General features: G+C 43.2%; 1 protein-coding gene across 8 annotated transcripts in view; it reads right to left on the bottom strand.

Annotated features, from left to right (window-relative positions):
• pgghg (protein-glucosylgalactosylhydroxylysine glucosidase) overlaps positions 1-4,628 on the bottom strand; it is a 48,696-nt gene extending 44,068 nt beyond the window's left edge. For 4 of the 8 annotated variants that reach the window (XR_009513299.1, XR_009513300.1, XM_059975631.1 and 1 more), the window contains exon 1: positions 4,083-4,322. The gene's annotated coding sequence lies outside the window, so the exon portion shown is untranslated. The other 4 variants (XM_059975635.1, XM_059975634.1, XM_059975632.1 and 1 more) reach the window with 4 other exon arrangements.
• Positions 4,629-12,516: the final 7,888 nt, after the last annotated feature.

Here is a 12,516-nt window from a genome sequence, read left to right as displayed (position 1 = left end):
ACATCCTGTCCGGTCCCGGTGATTTATCCAACTTGATGCTTTCCAAAAGCTCCAGCACATCCTCTTCCTTAATATCTACATGCTCAAGCTTCTCAGTCTGCTGCAAGTCATCACTACAATCACCAAGATCCTTTTCCGTAGTGAATACTGAAGCAAAGTATTCATTAAGTACCTCTGCTATCTCCTCTGGTTCCATACACACTGTATGGTCCACACTGTCACAGTTGATTGGTCCTATTCTCACACGACATCCTCTTGCTCTTCACATACTTGTAGAATGCCTTGGGGATTTCCTTAATCCTGTCCGCCAAGGCCTTCTCATGGCCCCTTCTGGCTCTCTTAATTTTATTCTTAAGCTCCTTCCTGTTGGCCTTATATTCTACTAGATTTCTATCATTACCTAGTTCTTTGAACCTTTCATAAGCTCTTCTTTTCTTCTTGACTAGATTTATAACAGCCTTTGTACACCACAGTTCCTGTACCCTACCATTTTTTCCCTATCTCATTGGAACATACCTATGCAGAACCCTATGCAATTATCCCCTGAACATTTGCCAGATTTCTTCCGTACGTTTCCCTGAGAACATCTGTTTCCAATTTATGCTTCCAAATTCCTGCCTGATAGCCTCACATTTCCCTTTACTCCAATTAAACATTTCCCTAACTTGTCTGTCCCTATCCCTCTCCAACGCCACGGTAAAAAAGATAGAAGTGTGATCACTATCTCCAAAATAATCTCCGACTGAGAGACCTGACACCTGACCAGGTTCATGTTATCCAGTAAACTGACTAACAGTTAATCATTATACTTGCTATCAAAAGTACTCTGACAGAATTTTTTCCTCAATTGTGTTGGACTACTTGCAGGTTTCATGTATTTAAAAGGCAGCTTTATTGTAATCTTAGTATTGCTGTTGGGAAAATCATTATACTCTCCTACTATATTGCCCTAACAGAAACTGAATTAACAAGGTTACATAAGCCACAATATCTGGAAGAAGGAGAAACAGTGAGAAAGGCACAGGTGCAAACAGCACAGATTGTTCTGTGAGGAGGAAGGACAATTAAAAATTAAAACATTACTAATTACTTGGTGATAATATCCATTGCACCACTCATCCAAAACCAATGCAGTTGCTACACCTGTGGCAACAGGCCTAATGGTAATAGTTTACTTCAGGCTCTCTACATATTCCTGATACACAGATTAAGGCATAGATCTGAGTTATACACCAGAAACATTTCTTATTCCAAAAAAAGTCATCACCATCTAGTGACAGGGAGGTGGTTATTTGTGGTTAGGTAGTCTTAGGATACAAACTCCTCAGAATTATCATTACTTTCTGAAAGAGGTAACCTGCTGGAAACATAAAGGCTCTAAAAGTGTGGAAGGTGGAGAGTATCTAGAATGAAGGGTCTCTGTTTAGAAATAAAGACCGCCCACTTAAGATAGATGAGGTAAAATATTTGTCTAAGATAGTCTTGGAATTTACCTTTTCAAAAGACCGTAAGACATGGGAGCAGAATTAGGCCATTTGGCCCATTGAGTCTGCTCCACCATTTCATCATGGCTGATCCAATTTTCCTCTCAGTCCCAATCTCCTGTCTTCTCCTTGTATCCCTTCATGCCCTGACCAATCAAGAATCTATCAAGCTCTGCCTTAAATATACATATAGACTTGGCCTCCACAGCTGCCTGAGACAAGGAATTCCAGATTCACCACTCTCTGGCTAAAGAAATTCCTCCTCATCTCCATTTTAAAAGGATGCTCCTCTATTCTGAGGCTGTCCTCTGGCCTTAGACTCTCACCATTCGATAGGTTTCAATTAAGTCACCCCTCATTCTTCTGAATTCTAGTAAATACAGGCCCAGAGCCATCATACACTCTTCATATGACAGGCCATTCAATTGTGGAATAACTTTCATGAACCTCCTTTGAAACCACTCCAGTTTCAACACATCCTTTCTAAGGGGCCCTAACCTGCTCACAATACTCCGAGTGAGGCCAAACCAGTGTCTCAACATTACATCCTTGCTTTTATATTCTGGTCCTCTTGAAATGAATGCTAACATTGCATTTGTCTTCCTCACCACAGACTCAACCTGTAAATCAACCTTTAGGGAATCCTGCACAAGGACTCCCAAGTCTCTTTGCACTTCTGTTTTTTTTCTCTCCATTTAGAAAATATTCAACACTTGCTTTTTCCAAAGTGCATAACCATACACTTCTAGCCACTGAATTCCACCCGCCATTTCTTTGCCCATTTTCCTAATCTGTCTAAGCCTCTCTATTTCCTCTAAACTACTAGCCCCTCTACTGATCTTCATATCATCTGTGAACTTTTCAACAAAGTCAACAATTCCATCAGTCAGATCATTGTCATATAACATAAAAATAATCAGTCCCCACACAGACCTCTGTGGAACACCACGAATCACTGGTAGCCAGTCAGAAAAGGCTCCCTTTATTCCCACTCTTTGCCTCCTGCCAATCAGCCGCTGCTTTATCCATGCTGGAATCTTTCCTGTAATACCAAGGGCTTGGAGCTTGTTAAGCAGCCTCAGGTGTGGCACCTTGTCAAAGGCCTTCTGAAAATCCAAGTGCACAACATCAACCAATTCTCCTTTGCCTATCCTGCTTATTTCTTCAGAGAATACCAAAATCTTTGAATAATGTTAATACAATGATAGATACACAGGTTAAGAAACAGGGTGATGTTGGGTAGATAGACTAGATAGATAGATGGTGGCAGAGGTTACAATCAGATTAGCCATGATCTGATTAAAAGGTAGATTAGACATGAATTGCTGAGTGTTTTACCTCTTCCCCAGTTTAAATATTGGAGTGAAGCTGTTGACTTGACGACCAGAAAGCGCCATAAACGGTTGATGTTTTACAGACACTAAGGCAAAGCAAGTGTATGGAGCAACACAAAAAAAATACAGAGAATACAGCTGCTAATCATTCCAGCAAACTTTAAAGGGAAAGGCTGGCTGAGGCAACTCAAGTGAAATTGGAAGAATCTTTTCAGCATTGACAACTCAAAATCATTGATTGGCATATTATTGGAACAGTAGTACTGTACTGTGTTTGAAGAAATTTAGCCTGACATAACAGAATACAATGCACACATTCGGGTCAAGCCAAATAGAGAGTCAACATGCTGTTAGCCTAGCAGAACACAAATGCTCTGAAGAGTCATGTTAAGAATGAACTGAACAAATTCAGACAAAATGCCTGAATGAAAGGTTAGGCCATATTGGTTATGACAGACGGACAAAATGGTGCAGCAGTGCAGAGACTATTCAAGGAGACTTTTTCAAGGAGTGGGCAAAATTAGGCACCAATTTGGAATTAAGAAATGCCATTAGATTTTACCAGCAGATTCTTCAGCCTAGTTACAGACAATAAACCACTACTTCTAATATGTTGCAAATCATCGTAACCTGCTACAGCGATAGAAAAAATGTAAAGACGAGCATTCCTTCCATCACAAAACCACCATACAAACGATCCAAGGCATATATTCTTTTAAAGCTGCCATCAAAACTGATGAGTTACCATGAGAGCAGATTGTAACATAGGAGAGGCAGTAGAAAGGTCAAACGGTGGAAATGCTTCCAGGATAAAGAATTTTAGGTGAATTTCATTCTGTACACAGTATGATGATACAATGACCTGTGGTTCAGAATTCAAGGGATTCACTACAAAATATTTAAAGAAATTTCCACTCAATTCCATCTTATCGAACTGAAATTCAGTAGTGTCTACCTCTTAAAGTGTACCCGAATTCCCAAATTATTTTCCTCTGTTAAAATCTGCACTGTCAGAGAACCACAGAAACGCTTTGAAGTGTGAGCAATTCAACTGTGACAGAGGAACTCGGTTTGCGCCAAACTGGGGGGTGGGGGAAGCAATGGTCGCCCATTTGGCCCATCGGCAAAGCCTGATTACACTGCCCGGTAGAACACTACTGGAACTCGGCCGAATATTCAATATTTAATGGATTGGTTGAAGTGATTCCCCCTCCGCTCAACTTTGACGAAAGAAACCTTATGTTTTTCTACATTTCCTCCTTACTCTGCAAATGGCGAACCAACTTCCGCGCCGTTTATAAACGCTGCAGAGGTGCGGACTCTGGTCTCGGAACTCTCCGGGGTTCTCGTCCCGGAATCGGCCGCTGGGTCTGCAAGGGAGAGCAGGCGGCGAGAACAAACTTCCCCTCACACGGGCGCCTCTGGACAATGACCAATATCAACACAGGAAGGGGGGCGGGGTATCACGGCAAAAATTAACCAAAAAGAACCCTCGAAATTATTTATGTACCACGACAGACACCACAGAATCAACGGAGCCGCGTTGTTTTCCAACTTCCCTAATACCAAGGAGCCCCTTTGTCCAAACGGCGACGCCTCCTCCTGCGCTGCAGCGCGAGTTCTGCCGTTCATCGTATACGAGAGTTGTGGCGGACAGTAGAGTACAATCCCGAAGAACTTCTCCACAGAGAAAGTGAACACGATAAAGCACTTTGTTTTCAGTGGGGGTAAAATATATGCGCGGTCAAGTCACTCCCGTCCAGTGGAGGAATAGCGAATACTTTTCTCAGGGAGATCTTGGGCTGCCACATTCCACCCGTCTTTAGCGTGACCCTGCTTTCTGAAAGGAATCAGGGACTTCCTGGGTGACCACAATATGAAAAGTGTGGTTGTACACTGGGTGAAGAAAGCATTTTACTAGGCTAAGCTTAACTGCTCCCATATACACAATATGATTGGAAATCAAACATGCATTTTAGTGATCAGGTATCTGCATTGCTGAAACACCAGTAGCCTGTGTCTATAACTAATTAAGCATTCTTTTCTGTCGTAGAGTTAGAAAGTCCGAGTTACAGCACAGAAACAGGCCCTTTAGATTCTGATCAGTTGGGTCCGAGTCCTGATGAAGGGTCTCGGCCTCAAACCTCAACTGCATCCATAGATGCTGTCTGGCCTGCTGAGTTCCTCCAGCTTTTTGTGTTTGTTGCTTGAATCAGGGTTATTGTCACTGACATTAGTTGTGGAATGTTTGGTTCAGTGCAGGCATCACAAATTACTATAGGTTACAATAATAAGTAAGTCGCTCAAAAGAGGAAGTGAGGACCATTCAGAAATCTGATGGCAGAGGGGAAGAATTTTTCAGAGATATAACACAAATACAGGACCTTCTGGCCCAACCGGCTGCACTGCCCATGTGACCGATTAACCTACTGACCCATACCGTTTGGAATATGGGAAGGAACCAGAGCACCCAGAGGAAATCCACGTGGTCAGGGGGAGAACCTACAGGCAGTGGCTGGCTTTGAGCCCAGATCACTGGCGCTGAATCATTTTACACTACTGTGCCACCTCATTCCTGCTGGGTGTGGGTCTTGGTCTGTCCATTCCTCCCCTCCTGACCCCTGCCACATTCCCCAGTCTTCACAGCAGATGTAGCACTTGTCTTTAACCTCCTCCCTCATTACTCATTTAGAGACCTAAACAGCCCTTCCATGTGAGCAGAAGGTTCACAAGCATCTCCTCCGATCTCACGTGCTCCCGAAGTGGCCTCGTCTGCATCGGCAAGACCAGGGCAAGGGCAAGGGCTGCTTGGCCCTCAGTGGCCACCTGTGCTGCTATTTCAATTCCACATCCTATTTCGACACTGACCTGTCCAACCTTTGCCTTGCTTCTGCCAGGCTGAGGCTCAGCTGAAACTGGAGGAGCCAGACTTTGTAATCCGCCTGGGGAGTCCACAACCCCTCCACTGATCTTTATCCCCTTCCCTTCCTGACTCAATCAACCCACTTCACACACAGATTACATCTGGTTCCAACTGTTGTTCACCTCTCCCCTAAAGGTTTCAGTTCTCTTCTCAATGTTGCACTGAACCAATTAAATTATTAATAAAATGGCTAGCTAAACTAATCTCCTCTGTCTACACAAAGTCCATATTTTTCTATTTTCTTCACATTCAGGAACCTATCTAAACAACTCTTAAAAGTCACTCATGTTTTTCCTCTACCATCACTCCAGGTGACTGCCACTCTGGATTTTTAAAAATAAAAAAAACTTTCCTCTTACGTCTCCTTTGAAATAACCCCTCTCACCTTAAATGCATGCCCTGTGGTATTGGACATTTCAAACCTTGGAAAAAGATATTGTCTGTCTACTCTACATATGCCTTTCATAATCACATAAAGCTCTATCAATTCAATAGACAACAGGTGCAGAAGTAGACCATTCGGCCCTGTTACGAATGTGCCCCAACTCTGAGGGGCCGAAGGGTACAAAGTAGCCCCCCTACTTTTCGAGAATCGCAAGAACACTATTAATTTGGGTCTGGGACCCAGGAAATGAGAGAGGGACGTCCAGAATGCACAGGCTTGGAATGTGTCCTGGCCTCCGCAAGGCGGAACCCTTGATAACGGCTATTGTCTCTTGGAGACAGAATTGTGTATTGAGTACTGTACTATTCATTGAAGCCCTCAGGGAATGACCAGAGTGGGCTGGTTGAGGGATTGCGTCATCCCAACCTGATTGACATCTAAGACCCTGTGAGTAAGGATAAAAGGAGGGTCTGGGGAACAACCCCTTCAGACACACCAGGAGAAACGTATGAGACCGGTGGAGGCTTGTGTGTGTGTCCATCCTTACCCGGATGACAAGTCTTCCACGGAACGGCCTCGCTAAAGGACGAATACAGATCAAGATCGGATAAAGGAAATCGGATAAAGTTTCTAAAATCTGTCTCTCTCCAACCAAAGGCTGCAGCCTGAATGAACTGAGTGACTTTTATATTTCCATCGGACAATACATTATCCCCTAAACAACTATAGAGCTTATTTCTTATTGATTATTATTATACCCGCACTTTTAGATTTAGTATTGATGATGTATATTATCTGTATATTTGCACTGATATTATTTTTGTGTATTTTTACTAATAAATACTGTTAAAAATAGTACCATCAGACTTCAACGGACCTCTCTATCTTTGCTGGTAAGTGACCCAGTTACGGGGTTCGTAACAGCCCTTCGAGCCTGCACCGCCATTCTGAGATCATGGCTGATCATCTACTATCAATACCTGGTTCCTGCCTTGTCCCCATATCCCTTGATTCCCCTATCCATAAGATACCTATCTAGCTCCTTCTTGAAAGCATCCAGAGAATTGGCCTCCACTGCCTTCTGAGGCAGTGCATTCCACACCCCCACAACTCTCTGGGAGAAGAAGTTTTTCCTTAACTCTGTCCTAAATGACCTACCCCTTATTCTCAAACCATGCCCTCTGGTACTGGACTCTCCCAGCATCTGGAACATATTTCCTGCCTCTATCTTGTCCAATCCCTTAATAATCTTATATGTTGCAATTAGATCCCCTCTCAATCTCCTTAATTCGAGCGTGTACAAACCTAGTCTCTCTAACCTCTCTGCGTAAGACAGTTCGGACATCCTAGGAATTAACTTTGTGAATCTACGCTGCACTTCCTCTATAGCCAGAATGTCCTTCCTTAACCCTGGAGACCAAAACTGTACACAAAACTCCAGGTGTGGTCTCACCAGGGCCCTGTACAAATGCAAAAGGACTTCCTTGCTCTTGCACTCAATTCCCTTTGTAATAAAGGCCAACATTCCATTAGCCTTCTTCACTGCCTGCTGCACTTGCTCATTCATCTTCAGTGACTGATGAACAAGGACTCCTAGATCTCTTTGTATTTCTCCCTTACCTAACTCTACACCGTTCAGATAATAATCTGCCTTCCTGTTCTTACTCCCAAAGTGGATAACCTCGCACTTATTCACATTAAGCGTCATCTGCCAAGTATCTGCCCACTCACCCAGCCTATCCAAGTCACCCTAAATTCTCCTAACATCCTCATCACATGTCACACTGCCACCCAGCTTAGTATCATCAGCAAACTTGCTGATGTTATTCTCAATGCCTTCATCTAAGTCGTTGATGTAAATCGTAAACAGCTGTGGTCCCAATACCGAGCCCTGTGGCACCCCACTAGTCACCACCTACCATTCCAGGAAACACCCATTCACCGCTTCCCTTTGCTTTCTATCTGCCAACCAGTTTTCTATCCATGTCAATATCTTCCCCCCAATGCCATGAGCTCCGATTTTACCCACCAATCTCCTATGTGGGACCTTATCAAATGCATTCTGAAAATCGAGGTACACTACATCCACTGGATCTCCCTTGTCCAACTTCCTAGTTACATCCTCGAAAAACTCCAATAGATTAGTCAAGCATGATTTGCCCTTGGTAAATCCATGCTGGCTCAGCCCAATCCTATCACTGCTATCTAGATATGCCAATATTTCATCTTTAATAATGGACTCTAGCATCTTCCCCACTATTGATATTAGGCTGACAGGACGATAGTTCTCTGTTTTCTCCCTCCCTCCTTTCCTACAAAGTGGGATAACATTTGCCATTCTCCAATCCTCAGGAACTGATCCTGAAACTAAGGAACATTGGAAAATGATTTCCAATGCATCCGCAATTTCCAGAGCCACCTCCTTTAGTACCCTAGGATGCAGACCATCTGGACCTGGGGATTTGTTAGCCTTCAGTCCCATCAGTCTACTCATCACCATTTCCTTCCTAATGTCAATCTGTTTCATTTCCTCTTTTACCCTATGTCCTTGGCCCATCTATACATCTGGGAGATTGCTTGTGTCTTCCCTAGTGAAGACAGATCTAAAGTACTTACTAAATTCTTCTGCCATTTCTCTGTTTCCCATAACAATTTTACCCAATTCATTCTTCAAGGGCCCAACATTGTTCTTAATTATCTTCTTTCTCTTCACATACCTAAAAAAGCTTTTGCTATCCTCCTTTATATTCCTGGCTAGCTTGTGTTCGTACCTCATTTTTTTTTCTCCCCGTATTGCTTTTTTAGTTAAGTTCTGTTGTTCCTTAAAAATTTCCCAATCATCTGTCTTCCCACTCACCTTAGCTCTGTCATACTTCTTTTTTTAATGCTATACAATCTCTGACTTCCTTTGTCAACCACTGTGGCCCCTTTCCCCCCTTTGAGTCCTTCTCCGGCGGATGAACTGATTTTGCACCTTGTGCATTATTCCCAAGAATACCTGCCATTACTGTTCCACTGCCTTTTCTGCTAGGATATCCGTCCATTTAACTTTGGCCAGCTCCTCCCTCATGGCTCCATAGTCTCCTTTGTTCAACTGCAACACTGACCCTCCAATCTGCCCTTATCCTTCTCAAATTGTGGATAAAATCTTATCATATTATGGTCACTACCTCCTAATGGCTCCTTTACTTCAAGATCGCTTATCAAATCCTGTTCATTACACAACACTAAATCCAGAATAGCCTTGTCCCTGGTCAGCTCTTGTACAAGCTGTTCCAAGAATGCATCCCGTAGGCACTCTACAAACTCCCTATCCTGGGGTCCAGCACCAAACTGATTCTCCCAGTTCACCTGCATGTTGAAATCCCCCATAACTACTGCGACATTACCTTTGCCACATGCCAATGTTAACTCCCTATTCAACTTGCACCCAATATCCATGCTACTGTTTGGGGGCCTGTAGACAACACCCATTAGGGTCTTTTTGCCCTTACTGTTCCTCAGTTCTATCCACACAGACTCTACTTCTCCTGATCCTAAGTCCCCCCTTGCAAAGGACTGAATCTCATTCCTCATCAACAGGGCCACCCCACCCCCTCTGCCCACATTTCTGTCCCTACGATAGCACGTATACCCTTGTACATTCATTTCCCAGGTCTGATCTCCCTGCGGCCATGTCTCCGTTATCCCAACAACATCATAGTTACCCATTCGCACCTGAGCTTCAAGCTCATCCACCTTATTTCTGACACTTTGTGCATTCAGATATAGAATTTTTAGCCCATTTCTCCTCTCTGTTTAAATCGCTGCCTATTGTGCTTAACCCAGCTCCCCGAACTCCCAACGGGCTATACGCCCCTTGAATTTTGTTGTCCTTCCTAAATTTACTCATTCTTTCTGCACATTTAACTCCATGTTCCATCAGACCATCCCTCTGTACAATTCGCCCTGCGGCCTCTGCCACTCCAGAGAAAACAACTCATGTTGTCCAATCTCTCATTATAGCACATGTCCTCTGATCCAGGCAATGTCCTCTGCACCCTCTCCAAAGCCTTGATATTTTTCCTATAATCAGGCAATGCTCCAGGTGCAGCCTAACTAGAGTTTTCCAAAGCTGCTACATAACTTCCTGACTTCTGAACTCAGTGTCTTGACTAATAGAGGCAAGTATGCCATATGCCTTCTTAATCATCCTATCAACTTGTATACCACTTTCAGGGACCCCAAGATCCCTCTGCTCATCAACACTGTTAAGGATCTTGCCCTTAACAATACACTGTATCTTTTCATTTGACCTACCAAGATGTAACACTTCACATTTGACTGTGTTAAACTTCATCTGCCATTTCTTCACCCATATCTACAATTGATCTATATCCCAATGTATCCTTTGCCGGTCTTCTACACTATTTATAACAACACCAATTTTTGTATCATCTGCAAGCTTACAAACCTACCCATCTATATTTTCATCCAGCTCATTTATATACATCAAAGAGGAGAGGTCCCAGTACAGACCCTGCAGAACACTGCTAATAACAGACCTTCAGATAGAATAAGTCCCTTTAACCATTACCATCTGGCTTCTATGAGTAAGCCTGTTCTGAATTCACATGCAACTTAATCTTCTGGATGAGCTGGTCTTGAAGGATGTTGTCAAGACTTACTAAAATCCATGTAGTCAACATCAACAGCTCTACCTTCATCAATCACCCTTGTCACCTTGTCAAAAAACTCAATCACGTTATTAAGACACAACTTGCTCTGCACAATGCCACACTGGCTCTCCCTAATTAGGATATGGTTTTCCAAATGTTCATAAATCCTATCCCTAAGAGTTCTCTCCAGTAACTTTCCTACCACGGACATGCGAGTCACCAGTCTATAATTTTCAGTATTTTCCCTCTTGAATAATGGCAACAGTAGCTGCTTACCAATGCTCTGAGACCGTGCCTAAAGGTTGAGAGGACACAAAGTTATCCGTTAAAGCCACTGCAATCTCTTTGCCTCTTTCAATAATCTGGGGTATATCCCATCAGGCCCTGGGGACTTATCCACCTTAATGCTCTTTAAGAGACCCAACACTACCTTCTCCTTTATCTCAGAATGCCCAAGCTTATCAATATGCTCAGCACTGATCTCCCTATCCTCCACGTCCTTCTCCATGGTAAATACTAATGTTAAGTGCTTGTTAAGGACTTTAATCACATCCTCCACATCCCAGCAAATGTTCCTCCCTTTATCCTTGAGTTCTCCCACCCTCTCCCTGGTTATGCTCTTGCCCAATGTATAGAATGGCTTGGGATTCTCTTGACTCCTCCTTGCCAAGGACTTTTCATGGCCCTTTCTCTTGAGTTACCTTCTTGAGTTCTTTTCTGGCTTCTTTATAACCCTTGAGAGCTCAATTTGATTCTAGTGCCCTAAGCTTTTCATACTTCTCCATTTTCTTCATGACCAAGTTCATCCCCTCTCTTGACATTAAAGGTTCTCTTACCTTGCTATCCTCGTCCTTTCCTCCTACTGGAATTTGCTGTGCCTGTCCTGTACTCTGTTTAGTTGTTGTTTAAACATCCTCCACATGTTAGATGTGAACTTGCCTAATTAACTCTAGTTCCTGCCTAATACACTAGTAATTTGCCTTGTTCCAATTTAATAATCTCCCACAATATTCATACTTATCTATAGCTATCTTCAATTTAAGGAGTTGTGGTCACTGTTAACTCTGAAAGGTCAGCCACCTGGCCAGGCTCATTACCCAACACAGATCCAGTACAACCCCTCCTCTTCTTGTTGGACTATCTACATACTTGTAACACCCTGGGAAAGGGTTCACTGCTAATGTAATGCTTTTTTCTGTGGATGCATTGCTAATGTAATGGTTTTTCTGTAGCAGCAGTGTTTGGGTTATGGCTAGAGATAACAGAGGCTTTGGAATGTGGGCCGTCTAATGAAGGGAGTGTTTTTTTCTTGTTGTCTGCCTGAGACCGAGGTGATCTGGGTCTTTTGTTCAGTGGAAGATGGAGAGAGAAGATGCCAGAAAGGGGGAGGTTGTAGACACCAGGAAGGAGTGGACTCGGAGTGGGGCTGGGAGTTGATGAAGCCCAGGGAAATCGATGGAGAATCAGCGGAGGGAAACCTTGAGCTCCAACTTGTGCACCTTAGACTGTTTCATTAAAATGGCCCTTTTCTTTTTGCTTCACTAACCCTTTAGTCAAATTAAGAATTATAAAGCTAAATCATTTAATTGCATATGTTGTACTGTCTGTTATTTCGTGGTACTGATTTGTAACAGGGTAACACATCACGCAGTATCCACACAAACAGGTTTTGCACCTCAGTATCATACGTTTGGTGTGGCCAGAGATTGTCTTCCCTAGACTTGCACAGTCA

The sequence above is a fragment of the Hypanus sabinus genome, chromosome 7, assembly GCF_030144855.1.
Source record: "Hypanus sabinus isolate sHypSab1 chromosome 7, sHypSab1.hap1, whole genome shotgun sequence".
NCBI lineage: Eukaryota > Metazoa > Chordata > Chondrichthyes > Myliobatiformes > Dasyatidae > Hypanus > Hypanus sabinus.
This window is presented reverse-complemented; position numbering and strand designations above follow the sequence as displayed.